Genomic DNA, 7,593 nt, shown 5'->3' on the forward strand with positions numbered 1-7,593 from the left:
TCAGGGTGGCCTTGAACTTGGCAATCCTGCTGTCACAGACTCTGGTGTGCTAAGGTTACAGAGACATATCACTATGTAGATCTAGAAAATATTAATAATATACACTGACAACATGCCAACTCATAAACATTGAGGACCATTTGTTCAATTAGTAAACTGAACTGTTTTCTCTTAAGGGAAATCATTTCGCTTGAGTTTTTTTCTTTAAATCACAAACTAGGAATATGTAACTATTCTCCTAAAAATTAAATTTCTTTTTTTACAAATTGCATTCTCTGATGTTCTTATCAGCCTGCTTTAAGTATATCCATGTGTTCAATATGCTCTCTCGAAGTTTGGCCCACATGAAATGGTTGTTTAACCCAAATATCTGAGCAGCAAACTGGGCTGATCCTTCTAGAGAAAGTATAGTTGAACAGCCAAGAACACTGGGCAGTGGAAGAGATAACCACACATCCTGAGCACCCCAGTCTGGTGTGATTGGGGGACAGCTGATAACCAGATATGCAGTATTACCAGATATCACTGGGACTAGACCATTGTTTCTGCCTGCCACTGGGATAAATACAGTAAGAACACCATCCCCTTCATATTCTGCTTTAATCCTCAGAGTTTCATCTGGTCCTTTATACGCAGATGTTACTCTAAGTTCACACAGAATCCCAAAATTTTCACAGGCCTTCTTAATTTTTTCACAGTGACCAAGGTCAGAGGTTGAACCCATCAGCACTACCACCCTGCACTGACTGTCTGACTTGAGAAGCAACTCCACTCGGTCTGCAACCTACTCAAAGTTTTTCTTTACCATCTGGAGTCCTTCTGGAGTTACTTCTTTGAGATCACAGTAACACTGTTAGTCTTTCTGTTGGCTCTGATCTCCTGAAGGCCACAGTCTCCGGGAATCATTATCAATGACATCATCAAGAACAATCTCTTTGGTGGTTACATCAACACCAAATTCAATCTTCATATCAGCCATCGTTCAGTTCTGGGTCAGCCAGGATTTCTCAAGAATTTCAAAAATAGCTTGTGTGGCATGATTCATGATGTCCACTTCAGTCTGCCCTATAGCAAGTACAGCAAAACAAAGTTTTGCAATGATGAGTTGCTTCTCAGACCACTGTGGATCATTATTGGCATCATCCTTGAAGAACATCTCTACTTTTGGTGGATAAAACTTATACCCCTCTTTTACACCAATGTTCCTTTTGGGAAAAGATCCAATTGTTATTCTTAGGCATACACATTCAGTTGGAATCATTTCATATTGGGGTGCAATGAAAGCAGTCTCCCCAAATTTCTTGGTGAAAGCAGTTTTTATACCAGCTTCCTGTAACAACTGAAATATATAGCTGGTGATTTTATTGGAGATTGCAGCTTTGCCTTCCAGGTGGTTCTTTCTAGCTGCATTTCCTGCTGTAATCTGGTCCGTGGACTGCAGGGGAACTCTTTCTGGATTATCTATCAATTCATAGACTTCTTTTGTTTTACCCTCATAGAGTTTCTTCCCGGTGTTCAGTACTTCGGCTGTCACCATTATCCTAGGTAAACTAGAGGAGCAGACCTCTCGGGAAAAAAGAGGATCATGTACTTTCTATGTGTAAAGAACATAAAAGCAACCTGCCTAAGCAAGTCCACAGTCAAGGTGTAAGATACTAATTTAAGATGGCTAGTTTTCTCGAGGCTCAGTCATATGGCTGTTGGCACATCATAGAAGACATGCTCTGCAGCAATCTTTCCTGAGCTTCTCAAAACGAGAAAGGTAACTTCCCACAGTAAGAGCTGTCCAAAAGGATCTGAGACACATTCAAAAGTCTAAGTCATAGTTTTGTATGGACAAATCTCAGAAGTGACAGACTATAACCTTTCTCATATTCTCCTTAGTAATAGTGAGGTAATTATACATAATCATATTTATATATTGGCCTATTTTCACTGATATATATTAGTTAGTTAAATATTAAATATTAGTATAAGTACAAGGGTATGGGTAATAATGATCACTTAGAGGATGGTAACTCCAATCTTGTGGAAACAATGTCCTGCTTTCCCTTTGATGAGGAGATGGATTGTTTCTATTTTGATATTTCATTACATAAAAGCTATATTTCAAAAATCAATGCTTACATTTATCAAAAATATACAATGGCAGACTCTAGGGTGAAAATACATAAATGTTAACCAGTAGAGCCTTGTATACTATATCTGCTATATATACATATCTGCTTATATACTATGTCTGCTATATCCAAGTTGAGATTCTCTCCTTGTAAGTTCTAGAAGATGAAGCCTCTTCTGCCCTGTGATTACACTTTAACCAAATGAATTTCATTCTTGAGTGAGACATCCATAAGCTGTGGGAGATACACATATGCACAGCTGTTGAGATTTTTGAGTAATTGCTCTGAGATGAATTGTCAGGAGCCTATTGTCAGGTGTTGGCTGGAACACACAGTAAATATTTTGGATTGCCTTACCCTTTCTCAGACAAACACTTTAATGAGTGAGCTGTGAATAGTCATCCCAAGCTGGGAATCAGATTTTCACAGTTTCATGTCGGTGTTTTAAGTGTTGTAATGTAGGGAGAAGACTGTATGAAATCATATAGAGAGCCTTTAGGTTTTACAAGCCAGGGTTGAATCTTCATCCAGATGAAGGCCTGTGAGGACCATGGCTGGAGTCTGGTTAGGGGGAGAATAGCATTATGTCCTTCTCATTTTGTTTAAAGCCATTCATTCTTTACAGAGTACTCATTCAGCAAACAAATTAACATATAAGTCCAAGCATCCCTCAGTCATTTCTGCACAAGACAGGCATTCTTTTATGTACTCAGCTCTTCACTGGTGACTAGACTCCTGGGCTAATTTACGAGCTTCTTCTTTACTCCCCGCTTGGCTCACGGTGCGCCTCCATGACTCTTGGTCTCCCCCACTGTAGAAATGGTTCATCTGCCAACTTGGATGGATGGAGAAGCCAGCTGGCTCTGCTTACTGTTTAGGGGACCAAGGAGAGCCCAGAGCACAGTTCCTCCAGAGCCAGCCAGGCAAGCCCCAGAAAAGCAGCCAGAAATTTATGAATATTTCCAGGGCTGGCCAGCTATGCCTGACATCTGCACTCCAGAGCTGGAGACCTTCAAGCCTCATTCCAAACCCACAAGGCCAACTCCTGCCCCGCCATGTCCCTTCCATTTTGTGTCTTCTGATACTGCTGTGGGCCCATGTCTGGCTGGTCATGAGAGAAAGAATCTGACTTTATTCTACTTAAGTTCCTCTAGCATACAGAGTTCAGTGTGCTCTTCAATCCAGAAAATCCTTATTAATAACACTTCACAAAGGCTTGGACTTCCCAGCATTCAGTTTCATACTCAAATGAGAACACATGTAGGAAAATGTCAACTCAGGATGAAATGTAGTGATGTCATCATTAACCGTGCATTCTTCTGGATAATGATATTTTATTTTCTATGGAATACCTCACACAGATGAGTTCATTTTTTTCTTTTTCCTAAGCTTTCCAAATGTTTACAGAAAGTAGTTCTTCACAAAAATAAGAATTTGTTTTTGACATTTAAAAATAAACCTTTTAACAAATGATTTAAGGAGAGAAGAATGACAATATTAAAGCATTTACCTTTAACTACATTTAATTGACACAGAAATTATCTATATTAAAGGTATTCAATTTGAAGGCTCAATATACACGATAGGATTGTCATATTGAAAATAATAACAGACATATTGATCTCCTCTGTAGTTCTCTGTGTGTTTCTAGGACACTGAGAATGGGTTCCTAATGCAATATTCAAGTAAACAATACAGAACTATCCATGACACTCATCCAGGCTGTCTATTAGATCCTAGAAGTAGGTCATCTTAAAATGAAAATGTATATTTTTGATCAGCATCTCCCATTTCCTTCACTCCCCAAGTATTGACACTCACCTTTCTAGACATTCAAGCATCTTTATAAACCAAGTTGGTCAAATTCTAAGCACCATGTCTTAATGATACTTGAGGTGTGTTCTTGGGTATCTCCAAGATGCAATTCCCTCATCAGTGAGTAATGTGCTAGTATTTTGCTTCTCTTCAGTTGATGTGAGTAGGAAATGTAATAACTTACTGGAAATGCCTGCTATAGCATTGGCTACAGGGCAAATATGAAACTCAAATTTATTTCTCTTGAGAAAGAGGTCAATAATTTTATATTCTATGAGTTTGCTTTGAAAGAAAATAAACAGTGAAGCCTTTGCATATCTTAATCTTCAAATTGTCTTCTCAGAACATCTCTGCAAATCAGAATGTAAGCATCATGTCTTTGTGTGAAGAGAAGAGGGTGCTTCTCTTTGACACTCATCCAAGTTTGTATTACAAACTGAGGTAATCATCTTATCACTAAAAGTATTTATCTTTGATTGAAATCTCCCCATTTCCTGAATGAGTGACTTAGCCCAAAAATCATAATTCAGAATTAATGTAATTAATAAAGCACTTGGTAGCATGAAGGGAAAATAGTTACATTATCAATATGATAAGATTCAATGGAACCTATGCGAGATTTACTAAAAGCCTTTTCTTCCCATCCTGTCATGTGTCATTAGGTTTATGTTCATGAAACCTCCAAACACAATTAATAGAAAGAAAACTTTTTAACCAATTAAGCATGCTCAGCACTGTGTGTAAAACATGGTCGAAATGTGAGTGAGTGAGTGAGTGAGTGAGTGAGTGAGTGAGTGAGTGAGTGAGTGAGTGAGTTGGTGGGTGAGTGTGTGAGTGAGTGTGTGAGTATGTGAGTATGTGACTGAGTGAGAGTGTGAGTGAGTGAGTGAGTGAGTGAGTGAGTAGTCACACACATTGCATAAAAGAATAATGATACCCAAGAACTTGGAAAGTGGAGCAAAGGGCAGATGAAAAAGTGTCAGGTCCAACTCAGCAAGTAAGATTAGTCAGACCATGCTGAAGCACATAGTTTATGTATCAGAGTGAATGATAACATACTTCCTTATTTAGCAATTAACAGTGTTCTGTCTTTAATCCTCTCAGGAAAGGATCTGCCAAATCTTTTAAATGAATTTTCTATGCCCATTAAATCTACTTTCTTTGTATCTGCTTCCACCTTTTCTCCTATAATTTGCTTTCTGTTCCAACAATGTACTAAGTGCCTGCTTGTAAAAGTCAGCAATGATTTTAAGATTGGCATATCAGGTCATGTTCTTGTGGAGTGTATTTTATAAAACTCAAGCACTTGACTTTCTTTTAGCAGTTATTGTTTTTAAACCTTGACTTCCATGACCCAGGCTTAGTCTTTCATTTTGACTTGTCTCTTCTTCCTGGTTGTTACTAGTTATTTTGCCTGCTTTTCTTTACCAGAAGTATTTATGTATATCACTTAAAAATAAATGTCTGGGTTTCTATACATTCTTGTACATAGAATTTGTGCCTTGGTTGCAACAATTGCCCCAAATTACCCAAGTCTTATCATATAATGCTGCTAGAAAGCTGCTTAACTCTGTGGATTCTCCCCACAGCAGTGTCCTATATATTCACATCTGGCTTCCCTTTTCATCCTGAATATCACTGCTATGCTCCGACCTGGCATCACTCTCAAATTCACTTGCTGTCTTCAACTGTCTGGTCAATGTGGAATCCCCAGAGTAAATGAGCATGTGCTGGAGTGGTTAATATGGTCTCATATTGTGCCCGCTCTTTTGCCAGTGCCTCTCTCCAACTAGAACTACCTTTCTCATGAAATAGACTTTTAATGTCAGCTAATACCCTTGAGGCTCAGTTTAATTTTCTTACTGTGTAATCCTTACCCCAGTTAATGCAGATGTGTTGTCTTTTTTTTTTCCTGGCTAGAGTTGACCTGAAAGTTCTATCTCCTCTTTCATATTGTAGAGATGTTGGAAGGACAATAATTGTTTGTCTCTTTTCTCTGTCTCCAACATCCAAAATAATTCATTACCCATGAGATCCAATCAAAATCTCTTCATTCATGGCAAATGATGAAGTTCCATGAGGCAGCTTTCCAGCACACCTTTTTCATGAGGTCTGTTGTCTTCTATGTGCAAATAATTCTTTGTCATTCCAAATTCTCTTAATCTTAAATTTACTATATTCAGTTCTTAAACTTGACAATTATTGTTAAATCTCTAAAAAGTTTACATTAGGACATGGGTCTGAAAACCTAAAGAAATTGCAGAGCAGTTAAAAGCAATCACTGATCTTTCAAAAGACCCCATCCATTTCCTAGCAATTATGCAATGGCTAACAACCATCCTTAATTCCAGTTTCAAGGGCATGATACCCCTTTCTGATATCAGGCACCAAGAAAGCACATTATATATATATACATATATATATGTATAGGTATATATATATATATATATATATATATATATATATATATACACACACACACACACATGCAGGCAAAGCACTCACATATAAAATAAATAAATCTAAAGATTAAAAAAAAAGACATGTTTCTTGTTTAGCACTGATAAATGAACCTCTGGAATAGTTAAATTCTGCCCTAGAAGTCAGCAGCTAGCAAAGACTCATATTGAGACATCTTGGTACAGTGGTTTTAAATATGATTTTTTTCATATTTTGCCATCCTCAACTCTGAGCCAGCTGAGATCCCAGAATAACTTTTTCATAGTAAGCATTTATAGCTTTTTTATTGAGTTGAGATACCCAAGGCTCAGACGTAGACATCCTTGGATATGTTAGGCATTCAAGAAAAGTTACTGAACACACAGAGAACAAAGTAACAATGAAGAAAGCAAGTCTGGGGGCCTATTTCAGTCTTGCTCTTTGGTGGAAAGAGAATGCATCTTGGATATTCTCCATGTTTTTTCATGCAATCTTGTTTCATTATGACTCTGAAAGTACCAGATGAAGGAAAGAAAGGACACTGACGAGAAACCCAAATCCAGTTACATGACTAAACTATTGAGCAGACATCCAACCCCAAAGCCCCGGGGTAACTTGCCCTGGTGCTTCCTATGAAAACATGTCTGTTTCATAACAGTGTAACAAATGAGAGCACCAATCATACAGAGAGTTGTTCCAGCCCATGTTAAAGGCTGATGATAATTACCAGACTAAACAAATCACTGAAATATGTTCCTATCTCCAATCTGGGCTTTAAAAGACTTACGAGTAACTTGGGAATTTGAGTTTCAGTTTAATAAGTATCAGGATAACTAATACCAAGTATCAAAATAACTACAACTCTCCTTTCAAAAGTTTTTGAATATTTAAAAATTTATGTCAGACACTGTCAGATAAAATTTGAGGACACATATTTGAGTCCTTCTGAAATGTTCTTTCATTATTTAAGGAAGTAAATGAAATGAAGCTCAGGTATCAAAATGGACACATTGTATGCAATGAATGTGGGAAACTACTAAAACTATTTCAAGAATCTTGCATTTGAAAATCAAAGAAATAGATATTTACTATCCAATTCAACAACAAATAAGAAAGAAGAATATTGATCTATTTACTAGTCAATAAAAGAAGTGAGAAGAGATGCAGAAAGGAAGGAAGGAAGGAAGGAAGGAAGGAAGGAAGGAAGGAAGGAAGGAAG

At 37.5% G+C, this 7,593-nt stretch overlaps 1 pseudogene; it reads right to left on the minus strand.

The window, feature by feature from the left end:
* Positions 1-259: 259 nt before the first annotated feature.
* LOC114611678 lies at positions 260-1,537 on the minus strand (annotated as a pseudogene).
* Between the last annotated feature and the right edge of the window lie 6,056 nt (positions 1,538-7,593).

Source organism: Grammomys surdaster, unplaced genomic scaffold (assembly GCF_004785775.1).
Source record: "Grammomys surdaster isolate TR1022 unplaced genomic scaffold, NIH_TR_1.0 126118, whole genome shotgun sequence".
Taxonomy (NCBI): Eukaryota; Metazoa; Chordata; class Mammalia; order Rodentia; family Muridae; genus Grammomys; species Grammomys surdaster.